The sequence below is a fragment of the Gallus gallus genome, chromosome 3 (assembly GCF_016699485.2).
Source record: "Gallus gallus isolate bGalGal1 chromosome 3, bGalGal1.mat.broiler.GRCg7b, whole genome shotgun sequence".
Taxonomy (NCBI): domain Eukaryota; kingdom Metazoa; phylum Chordata; class Aves; order Galliformes; family Phasianidae; genus Gallus; species Gallus gallus.
In genome coordinates this window covers 53,752,005-53,773,279 of record NC_052534.1, presented here as the reverse complement: position 1 = coordinate 53,773,279, position 21,275 = coordinate 53,752,005, and the positions used below count along the sequence as shown (strand labels likewise).

General features: G+C 44.5%; 1 long non-coding RNA gene across 1 annotated transcript; it reads right to left on the bottom strand.

The window, feature by feature from the left end:
• Positions 1–2,534: 2,534 nt before the first annotated feature.
• On the bottom strand, positions 2,535–5,262 carry LOC107053000. Its single transcript, XR_003074555.3, has 3 exons — positions 5,188–5,262; positions 4,933–5,044; positions 2,535–4,436 (listed from the first exon to the last, which is right to left on the bottom strand). It is a non-coding gene; the product is annotated as an uncharacterized LOC107053000 (long non-coding RNA).
• Positions 5,263–21,275: the final 16,013 nt, after the last annotated feature.

The window sequence follows — 21,275 nt, the reverse complement described above, 5'->3', positions numbered from 1 at the left end:
TTTAAGCACTGCAGGGGCCTTAGTCTTGAAAGCTGAGGTGCCGCTGGATTCAGGGCTTGGGATTGGGCTGGAGCTGAGACGGGATCATAAAGAGATTTTGTGTCTCACTTTGGAGATTTTGTGTGTCATTATTTTCTTAACAATGCTGATAAATGTTTTCAGTGCACCTGAGAACACTGGGTAGCAAGAGACAGAGGAACTTGGCAGTGAGCAAACCTGGGACAACCTGAGATGGCTGTGACCATGTGCTGTCCAGGGGAGCTGAGACTCACGATCCCTGTGTTTCTGAAAGCAGAAGAAGAGCAATATGAACAAGTTTCCAAGAGATTGCCCTCACTGCAGCATGCAGTGTGTTTAGATGCCTCCAGAGGGTTTCTTCAGGCTCTGTGTAAGCACTCGTGGCTTCATTTCTAATATTTCCAGGGAAAAAAATCAAGTGCTAAGGTAGTTTCATGTGTGTGGGACTACACTTCCGTGAGGGAAGTAATTACTGCAGCCAATGGCCTGGACACAAGTTATGGTTCCTGGAGCACTTGACTTGATAATAGAAAAGCTAAGTATGGGAAAGCTATTACCTATTTTTGTGAGCAATAGAAGGACCAGCAGTCCCTAGAGACAGGTGTGAGGGAAATTTGTAGGTCTTCCAGGAGCACTAGAGGTTGTATGTATTAACGTTAGGAAATTAGTTTAAAAGTGGTTTAACTAATTCAGTCTCTATCTATGTTAAGACCTGGGAACATGTTTAGATGTGCTCCTGGCAAATATAGCTGGTAGAATTTAAGATTTTACTACTGTGTTTCTTGAGCAGGGACAGTTGGAATAATTGTGGAGTGGGGCATTCATGCTGATCTCAGCTGTTTCTATGCAAAATTCAGTGTCTGGACATAAACATGTCTTCCAAAGGAGTTTTGGATAAGCTGTGAAGTCTTTGAGGCGTGGGTTTGTGTAACCTCTGGCAATGAGTGGTAACAGCTTTAACTGTCACAACTGTTTCTCATGCAAGCATAGGTTTTTTTGCTGGGAATTTGAGCAAATGAAGGGTTGAAATGTATGCAATATTATCTCTCCCATCCCTATTTCATGTTGGAATGAATGGTGAAACTGCATGTTGTTTTTGTTTATTTCTCATCTCCTCTCTGAAGCTGTTCTGGAGGTGTTCTTTCCGCTTCAAGGGATTTCTCTCAGTGACAGCAATGCCGCTTTTGCCATTCAGATCTGTGTAAAGCTGCTTGTCTTTGCTTAGTTTCTGTCACAAACAACACTTGAATGAAAGAAGAGTAGGAGGAGCAGAAAGTTTTTGCATGCAAAAAAAAAAGATTATATCACCACTGTTACTTACCAGCTTTATTTACATGTTTACTATGTTGGATGTTGAGAAGAAAGCTGAGGATCTTTACTCCCCCAGCAGCACCAAGTAGCTGTTAAGCAAGCTTACGCAGTTGCAGAGCCTTTGTTAAGCCAATGCAGCCTGAACTGGTGAATGCCACAGGCCTGGCCGTACCACTCAGTATCAGAAGATCAACTAGTAATGGTGTCTTTGTATCAGCTCTGTCTGGTATGAAAGAACAGTTCTAGGATTTTGGTCTATGCAGTGCAGCATAAGTCATGATCAGTGTTGCCTGAAAATCCTGTCTGATGTATATGATGTATGCCTGATGTGTAACAGGAGTTGTGGTTTCAAGGACTCAAACAAACAAGCAAAATCTTCAACATGCCTTTCTTTTGGAAGCTGGCAAAGTCAGTAAGGTTGCAAAAGTGTGCATGTGCTTCTCAAGCAAGTATGGCATCTGTGTCCTCTGTAATGAAGGACTTTTTTTCTGTTTGAGTGTAAGAAAGCAATTCATCCCAGGGTCACTTACAAAGGGTAGACCTAAATACGAACCAAAACATTTGAAGGAAGTGAGCCCCTTGACCAAAAAAAGGTTCTGGTGTCTGTCAACTATTTGGATCAGCATGTTATCTGCCCATGATAAAAATGAGTTTGATAACCCAGTGACATATTTAAGGCTGAACATCTCTCAGCACAAAAGTCAGTATGGCATAATTTGTTTTGCAGCCCAAAAGATGATGGCATATGCCAAAATACTCTCTCCATTCCTGCTTTCCTACAGACCAGTCGTTTTATTTTTATTCAACCTTGGGAACCATCTTCTAAGCTGATGACAAAGACCCAAATTCACCCCTTTGGTGCATTTATTATGTTCTGCAAAAAAAAAAACCAAACAACTGCAAAGGTAAAGGAATAGCTTAGTATCCTCAAATAAGTGGAAAAAGTCTTGAATCCAAAATGTTGATGTTGGAGATGATACTAAAACACAAAGATATGTCTTTGCTCAAAGATACAATACCTGTGTCAACCTAGATCCTCTGTGGTTTGATTTTCAAGGCAAGTTATCTTTTGCATTTTGATCGGAAATGGTGTTCTCAAATACAATCAGCAGCAGGCCAATGAGTAGCTTCAGTACAATGATTTCAAAGAATTTGTATAGTCAGTACTTCCAAGTACGCCTTTATTTAAAAAGGAGTTGTATGGGTTAGGTAAGGAAAAGGGTTTAACGGTGTCTCCATAAAGCCAGTACATTTAAGATCTAGTTACTCAATATGAAGTTGTTCTAATAAAGTTTTCCAGAGGGTGGCAGTTCAATGTAGTTCTGCCTCTGAGTACAGCTTGAGCCCCAGATACAGAACAAATGCATATTTCAGTGGCTGAAGGTAGGTTCCTGGCAGATGTTTTGAATAAAGCACCAGAAAAAGTGTTATCTTGTGATGTACTGCAGATGTCATTGTAGATGATGCTTATCTCTGCCAAAGCACCTGAAGAACTTCAGGAGGTCAAGCACCAGGCTGGTATCCATTGAGGGAGCAATGCCACCTACACAGGCACCCCAGATTCTTGTCCCATAAGATCCAACATTCTTTCAGATAAACGCTTAGAGTCAGACTCAAGAGTTTTCACAAACACCACAGCGTTATGTTCGTGATCTTACTCCTTTTCAAAGCTCATTCCCATACAAACACTGTGTGCTGAGTGACATTGAAAGTCTTTTGGCTGTGTGGTATCCTTAAAGCTGTTTCTCCAGAGGGAACCATACTATATACCACGTATCTGTATATGCATATTATGCAAACACATTGGTACAACATGTATTCAAAAACTGAAGGGAAATGCTCAATAAATGGCAGTTATGTTTGAACAGAGCTATAGTGAGCTGTATTTACTGACCTTAGTCTACCAAATGGTACAGCAGATTACTTTACAGGAATTTAAATGACCTGGATGAAGGACTCAAATGTATGCTAGGTAAGTTTGCAGATGACGCTAAATTGAGGTGCTGACTGTCTCAAAGGTGGAGAGGCCTTGAAGAGAGATCTTCACAAATTGAAGGGCTGGACAATCACCAGCCACGTGAAGTTTAGTTTAACAAGAACAAGTGCCGGATTTTCCACCTGAGACAAGGCAACACTGGTTATATGCACAGGCTGTGGCCCAAGAGTCTGGAGACCTGCCCCACGGAAAGAGATCTGGGGGTTCTGGTTGATGACGAGTTGAACGTGAGTGAGCAGTGTGTCCTGGCAGCCAAAAGGGTCAACTGTCCTTTGGGAATAGCATTGAGCTGTGTCAGGGGAGGGTCAGGCTGGGTGTTAGGAAATGGTTCTGCACTAGAAGGCAGCAGGCATGGCGCAGGCTCCCAGGGCAGTGGGCGCAGCCCCAAGCTACTGGAGTTCAAGGACCGTTTGGACAGCGCTCTCAGACATAGAGTTTGAATTTGGGGTGTTGCTGGGTGGAGTCAGGGGTTGGACTCAGTGGTCCTTGTGGATCCCTTCCAAATCATGATGTTCTGTCATTCTGTGAACTGAGACTATACCTTACAGTATTAAGTACTTTATGAGTCTCTGTTGAAGGTAATATATCATTGCTAGGTCTGTATAACAGTCAAGAGGTCCTGGTCTGTCTCTATAGGTAATGTTCTAAATCTTCCTATTTTGGAGCACAGTATGACAGTATAGTTTTCTTGGATGTCTGCTTTCAGTTTTCTGAGTAAAAATTAAAGAAGATAGAGAGGTAGTTGCAACTGAAGACACGCAACACCATCCCACAGGAGTTCAGCACTGTGTCATGGTAGAACAGATGTCAAAAATGGAAATAATTGCATTGTGGGTACCTTCAGTGACATTCAAGTACTTAAATTCAAGTATGTTATTCATATAACACCTACAGGGTACGCAGGCAGCTTCAGGACCACAGGCATCTGAGTTCTGATGGGAAAACTGCTGGGAACTTGTAATTGTGTGGGTCTCCATGCAGCCAGGGGTACTGTCACCTTGTTTGTGCATGGCATCAAAGTGCCGGTCCCAGGCCCATGTCCTGCAGGGATCAGCAAACACTCGTGCCTGAATTCTCCAGGATCCATTCTGGAAAGCATGGACTCTCAGCCCTGTACAGAAATGTCTGTCATTTTCTTTATGAGACTCCACCAGGAAACATTTCATTATCTGGACAAATCCTTCCAATTTGGAGTCAGCAGGAGTGCCTGTAGCAAGTAGCTGTTGGCTCTCTGCATTTACCTCCTGCGTGGCACACGGTGTGCTGGAAAACGTGTCAGCAGATGGAGAGAGAGCACTTCTTAAAAACGTGTGCCTCAGGCTCCTTGGGGAGTTGCTCAGGGCTCCTCCATTAACCGTATCTAAGGGGAGCAACTTGCTCAAGCTAACACAGCAGAGTGGAATTCCTCAACCTCTGTCTTACTTTACCTTGCTGAAAACAATGCACACTTTGCTTATTTACATTGGTATTGTGTTACACTTAAACAAGCCCAGCCAGCTGGCTAGATGGCAGGAACTGCCGTGGTGCAGCTTCTCAGAATTGTTTTCTTTTCTATAAACACATTTGGCAGCCTGCAGCCCACATCAGCTCGAGTCCCTGTCACATACCTTGCATAGTGAGGAAAATTGCTCCTAATCATCCTTGGGACCCCATGCACAGATGCACGTCCTAATAAAGGTTGTGACAGTTCTGCTGAACACATCTAGTCTCGTGGAGAGGCTAGAAAACAAAGGGTTAACAAGTAATAATGCTACAGTCTCAGTATCATCACCATGTTTAGGCCTATATCCAGCATGTTTCTGTTACATCTTTAATACAGCCAAAGACAGCAGGCTCTGCATTTGGGTTTAGGAGTCACATACCTCCACAAGGCTGCAGCCCGGGCAGCATTGGCATGTGCTGGTGCAGGGAAGCTGGGGTAAGATGCAACACACCCTGCAGTTCTGCAGAAATGAAACCGAAACCAGCTAGTTTCAGCAGAAGCAAGAGGAAATAAGTGGTATCAATGGTGCAAAGTGCACAATACTGCAAATTCTTTCTTCACTGTAGCACAGACTGCTATGATTTCTAAAAGCGCCTTTTTAAAGCTGCAATGTCGGCCATCTCTGTTTTAAAAGGAAAAAGAAACACAACCAAACCTATCTAGAAAAATCCTGATTTGAGCTGTACTTTGCAAGATGGACGCGTTGTTGTCAAGTCTTGTGACACCCTCCTTTAAATTTAAGAAACAAAACTAATCATCTTTTCCCATCGATATCATTATTGCTTATAGATGATGGCAACAATCTTGGCTGGTTTATGAAGTCTTGAGGGTAAAATGCAGCCAGCTGGTGTTTAATCTATTTATAGTTATTTTTAAAATGGCAGAGCCATCCCTTCGCTCCCACTCTACCTCTCCCACACGCACACGGTGTTTTATGAGTCAGGCTGTGAAAATACAGAGAGGCTGATGTAGAGATGAGGTTTTAGAAAGTTCTTCTCTAAAGAATGCCTGAGGGTCTTTTTCTTGGCCATCCTTTTTTTTTTCTTTTTTCTGGCTGCAAATGGGTTGTATCTTCAAGCCACAGCCTACAGTATGAGGGCAAGGCTTTTAAGATCTAAAATCTGAGGGTATTCTGTGGTTGAGGTGAAGCCATAAGAAAAGCACATTTAACATCAGATTTCTAAGAATGTTTCTGGATTTCATAGTTCTGCCAGTGTTTAGCAGGTGGTGGGGATGTTGACACGTGATATGGCCATGGCTATAGAAACAATGGCCAATCAGAGTGGAATTCATAGATATCATCACTGCACTCACTGTATGTGCGTGCTCCCATCCCCAGCACAGGTAGCGTGTGAGCTGCTCAAGGCCATTCACAAATACAGCAAAAAGTTATATTTAAAAGTCCCATACTAGACATCATTTTGCACCAGCATAGTGGTGAGGTGGGAGAGAGCGCTGGAGAGAGACAGACAGGGACAGTGCCAGGTTATTTCTGGATCTCAGTAAGAAATGCCTGACAACAAATGGCTTAATAAAACAAACATTCTGATGAGGCAGAATCATAGAAAGAAAATAAATAGCGAGTAATTCGGATGCTAGGCACTCTGTGTTCATTAAGTACTGTATGGGCCCCAGATGGGATTTCCCACAGCATGCTGCACAGATCCCATCTATGGAGAGGTTTCTGCCTTTTAGTCCTTTGAGATACTATGGATTTTCTTTACAAGAACTCTGTTCCTAAACAGATGTCTGCCTGAGAGCTTGTTGCTGCACTCCCAGATAAAGGCAAGGCCATGCAAGTGGCTTAATCACTGGCAGGGAATGGGAGACGTCTGTGGGCTCCTGTGCTACTTGGTGGTGGCTGGGTTCATCCTATATCCCGGGGCTTTGGGCAGCACAGCGCAGCTCTGGAAGTCATGCACCGCTGTGTGAGCAGCACTGCCCCAGCCTAGAGCTGTAGAGTGGTCCTCTGGTCGGGGTCACAGCAGAGATGCTTTCACGTATTTATTTCTTCAGACAAACTGTTAAGCAACAGCTACTTGAGTCACCTCTGCAACAAAGTCTTTTATCTCACCAGCGGTGATGGGAAGGAGAACTGGGGAAGTACCTGTCTTGTTTTCAAGCAGAGTCATTGGTCTTTTGGAAAACTTGGGTATTTCACACGTTACAGTGGAGCTTAGAAAATGTCCCAGGGGGAATTTTGACAGCTGCAAGTTTTCTATTATGGAAGAACTGTATCATATCACATAGATTTGGGGTATTAATAGTTACGTAATCCTACTGGGTGCTTTGTCCTGTTTTTATACTTATCTATTCTTATGAAGACTCATCCTTGCCTGTTCTTCCTCAGCTGCTAGCTGCTGTAACATCAGCCCGTATTACACTAACCCTCATGCTTTTTCTCTGCCCTGTCTAACCTATAGACTCACTGCCAGTGAAGCAAAGTGAGGGAGCTGTGGTTATAGTCAGCAAGGAGGTCTGTACTAGTGGCAGGGATATAACTTCATTTTATTTCCTAATGTTCATTCGCTTTATTCCAAAAGTCGTGCTCTCTCATGCTTTTTGCTCTTTGCAGAAGTTTCATTTCCTACATGAAGGAGCAAACGAAGCAAGGAGTAATTACTTCCCAGTCTCACTTCTTATCACAGCTCTCACCATATGACTAGCTCCCCATGAAAAAAGAAAAAAGATCATTTAATTAAAGGCTATCTCCCATTGCACATATACAAGAAACTGAATTAAGGCTGTATGGGAAGTGTCATTTATAATTCTAGCATGTTTAACCTCAGCTTCGAACACACTATGTAAGTGGTGTGTGTAAGAGCATATATACATATCGATAAGAATTGTTACATATTGGTAAGCATGTATACATGTATATATATGCTTATACATATGCACGCATACACAGGGGGATATTGAATGCACATGCACTTTCTGAGGATATAAAACAGGTGATGGCCTTCTCTCTCTCAAATTCTCCCTTACGCTTTTTGAACTTATCAGCCAATTTCAACCAAATCTGATAGAGCAGTAGAGGCCCTGAAGACATTACATTCCTGCAGATTCTGCAAAAATTGCATTTTAGGTGAAGGAGACAGACTCTGCATCAGCATCTATGCGGAGAGGCCTTTGGCATGGCTGGAGCTCCTTCTTTTCCTTTCTGTCCCCGGGCTGATGGGAACACTTTCTCCTCCTGGAGTCCTCCACAGAGGATGCAGCCAAGCAGGGGCTCACCCTGGATCTGTGCGTGAGTTGTTCACAGCAGCAGGCTCCATGCTCCCGCTTTGGCACATGGATGGGCACAGCCCTTTGGTAGGGCTCACACTTAGTTATTTTGGCAGGTTTCGGGGGTGTAAATGCCAATGACAGAAGGACTGTGGAAACCTAGAAGAGGCTTTGCCATCCCTGCTTGGAGCTCCGTGGAAGGCAGACAGTGTTTGTCACCACTGCACTCCAACTTTCAGGGGCTTGCCACAAGGCAGTGAGTGCAACCCAGCTTACCCAGAAAGGCCAGATATATTTTGCAATAGCAAGTACTGATCAAGCTGAATATGCAGCTCCTCATAACCTGCACGTACAAGTCCAGTTTGCTCTCATATCATCCTAACTGCTGAACTAAGCCATGGCAAAAGGCAGAGAAACTTGTTCAGAAGAAGAATGATTTCGATATACTTAGAAATTTGGTAAACTTATTCTTTTCTCTATGAATAAGTAAAGGCTCTTAGGGGTGAGTGGAATATTTAGAAGAGTGCTGTCACTAATTGCATCATACTGAGCACTGAGCATCAATAATTAACAACTATTTGCTCTTGAATTCTGTTTAGAGCTTCCCTTTCCTAAAATTTCCTATTAGCATGGTGTAGCTCTCAGCTAGGGCAGGTTTAACATAAATAATACGTGAAGAATTTGCAAGCTGTTCTTTATCTGCATTTAAGACTGACTGTGAGCAAGGTTAGAGGAAAAGAAGTAAAGATGACGATGCTCACCTGCTCTCCAGCTGATAATGCTAGTAGGGATGAAGCTGCTGTGCTAACATATTTTTTTTCACTTCCATTTTATGTAACTTCACAATTTGGTAGGCAGCCTTCATTTTTCATATTACCATCTTTTCTGCTTATTATAGCCCGGAAATCTCGTGGAAGTGAGAGAGGTGTCACTCCAACTTCTTTCTCCTTACAGAACAAAGCACTCGTTCACCATAGCTTTGCGCCTCATGAAGATGGCAAAATGATGTACAATTATTAGTGGATCAGAAGAGGTGTTTTATGCTCAGTTTGCACAACAGCAAGTGATTATGCCAAGTGCAAGCTGCTGTACAATTGGGCCCAGTGCTTCTAAATACTTGCAGAGCTAGAAAGGGTAGGTTTTGCTGAAAATTTCCCAGCAGAAGATATTTGATCTTATAGCGAGTGCTTTGATGTTTGTTGCACATCTCAATCAGAGCTGTAGAACTGGGCTCAGCATATGCAAAGCAGTTTGACTCTTTCAAGATCACGCCTTTCTTCTGCTTCCAAAGCTTGATGGTTTTGAATCATCACATTCCGCTGTAGCTGAGGTGATTTATATGTTTCGGCAGTACTGCAAACTGCAGGCTTCCAACTTGCAGCTCTCCCTGCAAGGTATTAACGCTCCCCAATGGTTTCAAATCACTTTGCACTCTGTAAAAAGGGCTGTGTGATTAACACTCTTAAAAACTCCTACGTTTTGCAAAGATTTACATTTAAATCTCAGGCATGCAGAAAGCCAAGCTGATACAAACTACTGGATGTATTATTTTGTGCATTTGAATGCGAAAGGTATTTCCCAAGCTTTTTCCTGTCATTCAGCCAAATGTGTTAGAGTCTGTAAAATCGTACTCTGTCTCCTTACTTCAGCAAGTTTTAGTAATAAAGCCAAAAAAAACTGGTGGGAATCTTATGACATAAATTGCAAATAGTGCCTCTGCTATATTCTGCTTACCCAAACCGTACACAGCCTCAGTTTCTCACTCCCTCTTCTTCTCTCCCTGTTGTCCCCATGGACAGGATAGAGTCACCTGTTAAGCATGGGGCATTGCTTTTACAGACGAGGGGGTGGGTCAGACGCCATACAAACAAGATCTAAAGCTGCATGCAAGGATTAAAATAAATCCCAAGGATTTCTCCCCCCTCCTCTCTTTCTATGATCTGGTGAAATGACGGGCTATAAAGTAGGAGCGTGTGGGGCTGAATCAGTGGGTGTTGGCTGGAAGCAGATGGACCTTGGAGATTTGTTGCCAATGGATACAAAGGTATTTGCACAGGTGGCCTGGGAAGCGTCCACTGCGGAAATTCTCCTTTCGATTTTTTTATTATTACTCTTTTGAAATGTGAGGCAGGATGACTTTTTACCTTCCAGAAAGAAACAGGGAGAGATGATTGCCTTCCCCAACCGGCTGCAAGCACAAAATGCATCCCCACTATCCTTGTGCACACAAAAGCCAGGTCTGTCTGGGGATGGAATCCTCAGGCCAGGCTCAAATCCCTGTCTCTTCCTATTTTCCCTTTGCTGCACCGCAGGTCTGTTTTCCTGTGCATCTGCAGAATTTTGCCACTGATCTAGTAATATCCATGGAGACCTCCTCCTTGTTATTAACACTCCCAAATGTGACAGAATCTGTGTTTGTCTTACCCCATCAAACCAGGGCTACATTCTGCTGTTGGCACATTGTAGCCGCATTGCTACAGTCGGTCACTGCAAGGGTATCATAGAAGGGCAGCGTCAGCTACATAAAGTGATACAGTGCAAAGAGAGAAGGGTTGGGTTGTTTTTTTTTTTTTGATAAAAGGATTCCTTTCTAAGTGTGTGCCAAGGGGATTTCAGCCTGGGAAGTCCAAACCCATGACAGTAAACAAGCTGAACTAGGTAGCTTTTCTATAGCATGGAGAATTACTGATGTGTTCGGATAAGTAAACTGTCATCTTCCCCAGATAACCATGTTTGGCCAAGCACTTGTTTTCTCTGGTAACTTTGAGGCTTTTTGTTTATTTATTTATTTATTATATTTTTTTTCTTTGTTCCTTTGCAACAGGGAAGCACTGTAAGCTGCACATTATCTACTGACTTACTTCAAGACGGGTGGTCTCATGGACCTACTTGCAGCAAGTCTATGGGATGAACTGAGTTATAACTACGGGACAAGAAGTTTGCATTGATCTGCATTTGAAAAGGACAGAGTTACCTATGGGACCTGTGAAGCATCTTCTGTGATGCCTCTAAGTTGAAAGACAGTCCAGGTTATTTGTTTTATTTTCTAACGGGAAGCATTATTCTGCATCCATGTTTTCATGCCCACATGCAAATTAAATAGGAATGAACTGTTTGTTGTTCTTCACAGCTCACCAGCTGTTAATTTTGAAGTCTCTAGAGCTGCTGCAAGGAGATGTAGGGCTAAGGAAGGACTTGAGTCATGAAAGGTATACTCCCACAGAGGGAAATTGTGCCCTACTGTTTTATCCAGAACATCTCATGGAATATTGATGCAATATTGTTCCTTAAGCTCCCTGTTCCTCTCAACAAATGAAGAACAGTTTACAAGAGGCTAACAGCCAGGAAGTGTAACATGCTTCTGGCAGAGAGAGTTTTTGGGGTTGTTAGTTGGCAGCCGGCTGAACATGAGCCAGCAGTGTGCTCAGGTAGCCAAAGAAGCCCAACAGCATTCTGGCTTGTATTAGAAATAATGTTGCCGCACCTCAAGCACTGTGTTCAGACTTGGGCTCCTCACAATAAAAAAGACATTGAGGTACTGGAGTGTGTCTAGAGAAGGGCAATGAAGCTGCGGAGGGTCTGGAGCAAAAGTCTTACAGTGAGCAGCAGAGGGAACTGGGATTGTTCAGTGGGGAGAAGAGGAGGCTCGGGGGAGACCTTGTCACTCTCTCCAACCGCCTAGAAGGATGTTGGCCTCTTCTCCAAGGAGACAGTGACAGGACAAGAGGTAATGGCCTCAAATTGCACCAGGGGAGGTTCAGGTTGAATATTAGGAGAACTTCTCAGAAAGAGCAGTGAGGTACTGGAACATGCCGCCCAGAGAGACGGTGGAGTCACCATCCCTGGAGTTGTTCGTGAAATGTGGGGATGTGGCTCTGAGGGACATGGTTAGCAATCATGGTGGGTATGGGCTGACAGTTGGACTAGATAGTCGTAGAGGTCTTTTCCAACCTTAATGATTCTATGATTGTGTGAATCTGCAGGGTCCTGCTGCCCAGGACATTTTGTGAAGCATCAGGACAGGTTGGCTGACACCTTCCTCTGCTGCAGAGGAGCCAGCTGGAGCCTGACTCCATGTGAAATCAGTTCTGTTGTCTGAGAGAAGCTGGGTGAATGCCAGCAAACTTGAGAGTCTGGATACCTGTTTCCCAGTCCTGGCACCAGCCCCAGCTCTTTCAGTGATAGCTTGATGACTTGTTTTTCCTTCAGGTAAGATGAAGGTAATAGCATTTACTTACTTGGCAAAGTGAGATGATGATTAATTGGTCTTTTTACTATCCAGTGTGCAGAATGTGATTAGTCATAATGAACGTATGCATCCTGCGGGTGGGACATCTTTGGGCTGCTGCTGGTGGTGTGAGTGGGAACCCAACAGCATCTGGCCTCCATCCTGCCTGTGCTGAGGCACTGCAGGCAGAGCTGTCTGCCTTTCTCATCCTCAACCCCACAGAAGTCTGTGTTTGCCTTTTGTCTAAAGGCTTAGTGCAGGTGGAGTACACTGCACTCACCGGCCCTGTGTACAGCGATGGAGATACAGTGGGTGTGAACTGACAGCTTCTGGTGCCAAATTGTATTACAGATTGCCCAGGAATATCATGCTTGCCCTCCAGCTAGGGCAACATCTCCCATGAAGACAAATTTCGATCTAGTTGTAACAATATTGTGTGCGTAGAATGAAACAATACCAAAACACTGTGATGACAACAATATAAATCAGCACAGCAGTTAATGAGAAATCGCTACAGGCCGTTGATGCCCACACTCCCATTAACTGCACTCCATTCTGTGACTTCATTTTTTTCTGTTTCTCTGTGGAGGATTTACAGGCCCGGACATTAAATCTATTTGGCTTTTGTAACAGAGCACCAAACAACACTGCAATCTAAAGCTAAACTCAATACCTGACAGAAGTACTCTTGCTCATTAGAGATGAGGGAACTCGGAAAAAAAAGCTCAGGTTTTCTAAGAAACTTCAGCCATCCACAGTGGTTCTGTGGTTCTGAAGACTGAATGTAACTCTCACTCCCTCTGACCTTTTGACGATGTGGCTGGGATTATCCTCCATAAAGCTCTGAGGGTTGGCATTGCCAAAGCTATGCCAATATCACTTGGAGAAATCAAGGAGCAATGGCAAAGTAGAGAATGAAAAAGATCTCTCAATTTTCTTCCAGCTCCCCCTTTCTGACCGACACCAATGTTTATTGATGCTGGAAATTATGGCAGTGGGTCCTATGCAAAGCTGGGTTGCTGCTGGTACCTACAGGAAGTTTGAACTCTGGCATCCCTCCCATGCTGTCTGACTCGCTGCCAGGTCAGCAGGCCCATGAAACCTGCCTGCTCAAGAGCAGGAAGGCGAACAGCAGTTTAAATACACAAGATGTCTCTTGTTCTCTGTAATACTAATATTCTTTTCCTCCTTACCCCCTACCTGAGACACCACTTATCTACAGTACAGAATTCACATGGGAATGTAGTTATTTTGAAGCCACAATTCCTTGATATTACTGTTGGTTTGGAGGTTTGTTTTGTTTGTTTGTTGTTTTGTTTTGTTTTCTTTTCTTTGGAACATCCCAGTGGAAGGAAATATTAATCACTTCTGAATTTGTTCTGAGCTAGGCCAGAATTGAAAATAAAAATAAGAAGGCAAATTGTCCACAGACTGGAAATATGACCTTTTCAGACACCTTTGTCCAAATTGAACATTCCTGAGTTAATGTATGTGCTTTTATACAATTTCAGGGTAACATTCTGAGGCTCTTAGAAATCTCTGTGTAAATGCACACTGTTGGTGATGTTCCATCTGTGGATTTCAAGCCATTTTAGAAAGGACAGCCACATCACAGTCCTTATTTTAAGGACTGGGAGATCTTAAGCTAAAGAGAGAGGCTGGTTTGCTCAACACCGTGCTGCAAACACGTGGACTTGCTGGGCTCAGAATGCTGATCTCCTGCCCTGAGATCGAATGCTCACAAGAAATAGCCAGCAGACCCCACTGCTGGATCTTGATGTGAACCAACAGTTTAATTGGCCATGTACTCAGTTCTGAGTCCCTGACACAAGGTCTATTGAAACTAAAACTATTTCTGAGTAGTCTCTCGAAGCCGGTGGTTTCTTTTATTTGGGAGTTTTATCACTGCATTTAGGAGTATACCATTTGTGTTTATTTAGTTTAGTCTGTAGAAGAATGTAACACGCTACCCAAAAGACACCCGAGTCAACACAAAGAATAACCAGCTACTGGCAGATAAAACTGGAAAAATACAGAATAATAAGCTAGCTTTGGCATCTACTGACCAACTTAGATTAGCAGGGAGAGGGAGAGAAAGATGAAAGTACCAGCAAATGCCTTCCCTCAGGTGGGAGAAGCAAGCAGAAATCTGACAAGCAGAAGTACGTCCCTCGGTGGGGAATTTTGACTGATAATAGAAGAGATTGTCAAGAAAAGGAAGAGGGGAAGGGAAATCTCCACTGGTATAAGTTAAATGTAATTGCCACAGGTGTAAGGCTTTATCTCCATTATATTAATATTCATGCAAAAGGTCTGAAAATAAAACTATTTTAAAAATTCAATTAACAGCAATTAGTTGGAAGACATCTATCTATAAATGACACCACTGAGGCTAAATCTACATCTAAGAAAAGATTTTTCCAGTTTAATCTCTCATTTTTTTTTGCATTGTTTTCCTACAGATGCAAATTATATCTCCCCCTTTGCTACAAAATGTCTTGTTCAAAGCAAATTTCTAAAATCTCATGCATAATGTTTTGGTGAGCAGCAGAACTTGAAACCAGAACCAGAAATTATCTGAAAAGACAGGCTTGTTACCTTTTTAAATGGGAAAATGGATTAGATGCTCCTGAAAGCAAGCTGCTGAATCTGGATCCTCAGTATGGGCATCAAAGACCTCATGGCACTTAGTATGCCAGTTTTCTCTCCTGTGCCACCAATTCACTACGATAGCCTTAGTAATAGCACCCTCCCATGTTTTTGGTTGAGTCCATGTAACCAAGCCTGGATGAGCACTCTGAGGTGCCAGGACCTTGGAGCTGCCTGCTGCAGACCAGGTTCTATGCTCACAAGCAGCTCCAAGGCATTGGGGTGTACCATGGCCTCTTTTTGGCATCCACTTGCTTATACCAGGTACTGGACTTGTGTCTGCTGTCATTTGGGATTTAAGCCACAATTTGAGCCACATGCTGGAGCACAGAACACAATGGGTACCGATGGCAGGTTAATGATCCTCTTCTGCTAATTATTGCATCCTACCAAACCACGTCTCCTATGCATCTAGGGAAAATGGAAACCTTAAGCTCACAGACCTACAAGCTATTCTGTGAGAGATTTGAAGTCTGGAATGTGCATTCCTTTAAAATATACTTACCCTTCACTGTATGTACACACATTTCCAGAACAAGCAGTCTGGATGAGGTCTTAAGGTGAAATCAAACATGCAGCAGCAGCCATAGCAGGGCTCTCATCAGCAGGACCTGATCTCAGTGCATGCTGAGGGGAACAGCTGGTGCGGAGAAATGAATGGCCGGGCATTGTCCTTGCACCTGGCTGGCAGCAGTGCTCACTGCCAAAGATGGCAAGCAGAGCGACCACCGAGGCGACTGGTGTATGTTTATGGAGAGGCATAAATTAAATGATAATTGCGGAAGACATGTACGATGTGTAAGAATGACATATAAAAGAGATGTGATGAGCATGATCTTTTGATCCCTTCATCAATGAGATCATTTTAGCTCTCTTGTCTTAGGTGCAGACAGCCCTGCACTTTTATAGGGGGTTGCTTTTATACGAGTGGAAAGGAGGGCAGACAGATCGGGGGATGCAAATGTGCCTCCCAGCCTCCCAGCCTCCCAGCACGCTATAATCCTCATTGTTCTTTGTGGATGCAGTGGTGATTTTGATCACTGCTTTTGATAGAAACCTAACTTGTGTATAGGGCCCATCTGTTGGCAGGAGCAAGGCTGTGGGGGAATAGCAAGTGCTGGCTGGCTGCTTGAAAATATACCTCCAGCAGGGAATGTGCCACAGCTGGCAGTGGTTGCCATGTGGGCCCTTCCCTCCTGTCGAGGAGCAGGTAAGCCTGCTGATGTGATGGTGCTCAGGCGAACCCTGCACCCAGCATGCAGCCGCAGTATCCCAGTTGCAATACTGGGAAATGCAGCATGGACATTCTCAGCACAGCCTGAACTTCATGCTCCCCCTCTGCTGGAGCCTGGGCCTTCACTCCTGATCTTCAGCACTCGAGCTCATTTGAGCACAAAGTATTACACACAACACCACTTAAATTCATGGAAGGCTCCACAGTGCTCCGCAATTTCCCTGACGCAGATGTCTAAACCCATCTTCTCATTCAGTTGAGTAGCAGCAATTAGCAACAGCAGAACCCATCTCCTGAGATCTCATTACAAATCCCCAAACCCGGCTGTTTACCTGTACTTAGCTATATCAGGAGGCTGACCCTGCGTGTCCCTCTCCTCAGAGCCACAGCCAGCCTGCAGGGCTGCTAATGCTGCCCTGCTGCATGTTCTGAAACCCAGAAAGTATACACCATGACCCTAAAGACTTCTTCACTTCTACTTCCACAACTGTTGGTGTGGCATCTTCCTACAGATGCCAAGAAGGCATTGCTTGGGGCCCTTGTGAAAAATAGAATCTATTATTCAAGGAATGAGTAACAGTTTAAGGATTACATATTGTGTTTCCTTCTTTTTTCTTGGCCAGTAAATGACCAGAAGAAATACTAAAAACTTCTTTGCAGTAAACATTGGTGGAGAAGTGGAAAATATTCCAGGTTGTGGATAATTTCATGCTTTGCAATTTCCTACAATAAGGATATTTTTCACAGACACATGATATTCCCTTGGAAAATCTGTGCACCGCCTGTCATCTCAACAATAACTCTGTGAAATTGATATAATTTCCTGTAACTTTATCATTTTCCCTCTTCTGAATAGTAACAGTGAAGGTAACAGATGCCACCAATTTTCCCTCAATAGTTGCAAAATGTTATAACGTGCAGCTCTGGAGCTGGAGTTCCCAGGACTTAAGAAACACTTGGAGCTTCTCAATAGACTGCATTCAGTCTGCTTCCACAAATCATTTCTGAGCCGAGGCATTCACGTTTTCTGATTAAACCATTTTTTCCCTGGCAAATTTCACCAACCAACTGCAAGTAGAACAGCCTACTTGCCATTATTCCACATGAAGTGGAAGTGGACGCTTTGAGAAACCAAGCTTTCATTGTCTTTAAAATTGGAAGGACTCGTATAACACTACTTAGGAGAATCGAGGAGTGGGTCGAGGAACCAGTGTCACGTCCTCTCTCGTACCCATGTTGCTTTCTGTGTCTCAGCCAAAGCCATGTAGGACTGGCAGCTGTGCAGATGTTCCTGGGTGGTCAGCAGACGCTTCAGTGACCAGGAATGGGAGATGATGGCAAGCATTGCAGCACTGCTGAGAGGACTGCAGAGGTCAAGGAATGCATCTATCTTCTTTGAGAATGTTTTTGAAAGACAACTAATTGGAGCCCAGAGGTGACTTTTCAGCCAGCTCAAGTAACTGGGTGAGCAGCATCCTGGTATCTGGGTAGGGAGAGTGATAACTAGCAAAAAAATAAAGAGGTCAAATTAGTCTATTTTACCTTCCACAAAGGACATTTTCTTTCTAGGTGATCTGGTGAGTTAAAATTGGACTTGAACGAGCTTTCTAAAGTTGTGCAGGACAACAGCAGAGGTCTGAGTTTGATTTTTTGCTGTTTTAAATGTGGAATTCCCTCTTTGCCACCTTATGTTTCCATTCAAGTATCTAAAATAAAATCTTTATAATACAGTATATTTTTATTGAGTTTTTCAGACAGGATGATTGTAAAATGATTCACAACCTCTTCCCACTGGCTCTTACTCTTTTTGACAGCCATGGAGCGGTTTCCTCTCCATGTCAGCAATTTAAATAAAATGGCACTATTTTATCTACTCCCATTCCTTGTCATAGAAGTCACAGAATCATAGAATGGCCTGGTTTGAAAAGGACTACAATGATCATCGAGTTTCAACCCCCCTGCTATGTGCAGGGTCGACAACCACCAGACCAGGCTGCCCAGAGCCACATCCAGCCTGGCCTTGAATGCCTCCAGGGATGGGTTATTGTCAGTCGAGTCTCTTCTCGAGTATGACCCTAGTCTGTATCCACTGAGAAAGTCTTGTTTCCCCCTACACCATCATACTGATTAGGCACTGTCATTTATTTCTGTTATTGATGCTTCCAGCTCATTTTTAACCTCAAAAGAGATTACACTGAGAGTGAAATACTGACTAATACCCATAAACCCAAAATATGTATCTTATGGGAACTTCTATTTTCCATACATACAGGAGGAAATTGGGTCTATTCTGATAAAAGAACTCCTGAGAGAGTATGATAAATGGAAAAGATCCAAGAGTGAACAGATCTAGTTAAGTTTTTCAAATTTCATGCAAATATATAAACTGCTTACCTGTGTTTTAATAACATTTTTGAGACTGAAATGGTCACACCTACTCTGTGCAGAACATCTATCATCTTGGAGAAAAAAGGGTGCTTATTCTTAGTTATGAAAAACAAAACATCTGCAAAGGATTTAACTGTGAAGAGGGAATCTGTAGTACTGGTTAGTATGGACTGATCACACTTGCCCAAAAGCTGTATCTCCAGTAAAATCCCCAACTGAAGACATGTCACAGAGACCCCTGGATCAAAGCACAACTGTCTGCATTCAACTGGATGGAGAACAGGAGGTCTTTGTGAAGAGGCTGCTGGAGACCCCCCTCTCTCCTCCCCCACAACACACAGAGACCACTCACTCAGCATGGAGGGGTCCTCCTGACCCTATAGAAACCTACTGGACCGGCGCCCATCAGCATGTCCTGGTGTCTGGGGTTGCTCCTCCCCTTGTAAATTTTAACCAGAGGCCTTTAGTCTGATTTCACCCCAAGAGTGTCACTCATGGATGGAACAACGCTCACAAGTAAAACGGATGACTTGCAAACTGGGGAGCTGAGATTTGCATAGCCGATGGTAGAGACATCACATTGGTACCCAGTCACAGCACTTCAGCATTTCATAGAATCATAGAATTGTTTGAATTGCATGGGACTTTAAAGGCCATCCAATCCAACTCTCTTGCAGTGAACAGGAACACCTGCAGCTGGATCGGGTTGCTCAGAGTCCCATCCAGCCTGACCTTGAATATCTCCAGGGATGGAACATCCAGCACCTCTCTGGCAACCCATTCCAGTGCTTCATTACCCTTACAGTAAAAAACTTTTTTCCTTATATCCAGTCATTTGTTACTCCTCCAGCAGCTCAGAGACACCGTAAGTAGTTACTTCCTTGCTCAAACTGGAACACTTAGTCTGAAACTCCACACTCTTGGTAGATATAAGAACCAGGCCCCTATTTTGTGTCCATGGGGTTTTTATGGCATTACAGCTTTATAGGAACCTGAAGACTTGGAAAGATTTCCTCAACCTCAGTCACAGCAGGAGAGCCCATTTATGAGGCTGTGAGCACGGCAGTGGGATGGATCCATTTCTTTGTCTTGGAAACCCGAAGAGCTAGGGGTGAAAACAGCCCTTGCCAAAATAAATGGATATTCTGCAATCGAGATGACTGGGATTAGGATTTGCCTGAACTTGTAGCCTTAGAAATTGGCCACACTTTCCATGTTCCTGTGGTTTCTAGACAGAAATGCAATTTAGAAGCTTCAAAGCTGTGAGATAAGGTAGGTAGGACATTTAGCTACGGGAATACAAAATACTGCAAAGCAAATTACTTCAGGTTTCCACCAACACAAGAAACTGCTTTAAAGTCTCTCTAAAATGTTGTTGTCCGCAGGCAAAGAAACTGGGCCATGTGATGGAAAATCTCATTCAGTAGCTGCTTCAAAGGGTGTTTGGAAATACAGGGGTTGATTTTCCTGGAGAACTCAGGCACCAGCTGCATGTATGAGGTGTGCCAGGTATGTTCTAGCAAGAACCGATTTGGGAATTCTTTCAGGCAAACACCGCGGACACGCAGTGACTTACAAACTGCAAGAGCCTCCCATCAGGCAGACCTCACTCCCTGCACGTTTTGGCTTACCCACGTTGACCCCACAGCCCATGTAGCCCACGTAGGCTGTCCCTTGCAGTCTGGGTCAGGCCCCGGCCACTGGCTGTAAATGCCTCCACAAATGCACATTCTGCGCATCTGGGTGCTTCTTCCTGAGGGGAATCATGGAAACTTAATCTGCAGGATTTGGGTCAGAAGGAAAAAAAAGTTAATTTATGTGAAAGGAAAAGCTTGTGAGGCTCAGAATAACCACACAGCCCGGCGGCTGGTGTGCTGTTCTCATGACAGGTTGTATTTTTTACTCTCGAGTGGGATAAGCTGGTCGGTACTGAGGTGAGCACATGAGCAGGCGACACTTGAAGCGAGGAGCTGCTGTTTGTCAGTGCTATGCCGCGAGTGTTGTTTGCAGCTGGCTGACAGCACCTCTCCACTCTGGGTGCAGAAATCTTGGCAGTATTTGTCACCCATTTTCTGCAATGCCTCCCACCGAGCCTGCAATCTGGCAGCCGCCCCTCCACAAAGCCTCTGTGAAGGCACGGCCGCTTTCAGCCCTGCATGAGCACAGCACTTTGAGCCTCCATCCAACTTGCACCCTGACATCCCACCTCTGCTACCTGTCACTTGCGCAGCCATCCCTAAAATAGCGAAACTAATTCTGGAATCTCAGGGCCATCACGCCGCAAGGCCTCTTCCCTCCTCCAAACACGAGACTACATTATTTGGATATATATTTTTAATATTTCTGCACCTCTGGGTGACGATTCCCAGCTGCTCTCCGCAGGGGAGCTGCCGTGCGGGCGCCCACACCGCCGGTGCAGCCCAGGGAGGAGCTGGGGCTCCGGCGGGCAGCACTCACGGGGACCCCCGCGGCCGCCGGCCCCGCCTCGCAGCCCTCTCGTTCCCGCCGAGGCCCGCCGCGGCCCACGACGGCGACTTCCCGGCTGCGAACCGCGCACCGCCTCTCCGCCCCAGCCCCCGTGCCGGCGGGAGCGGGGCTCCCCCCTCGCAGCAAGCCCCTCCCGCTCCGCTCGACAGGCTCAGCCCAGGCTCGGCCCCGTTCCCCCACCCCCCCGGGCGCGCTCCGCTTCTCGCCGCCGCCAGCGCCTACTCCAGGAGGAAGCGGGGCGGCGGCGCGGCCG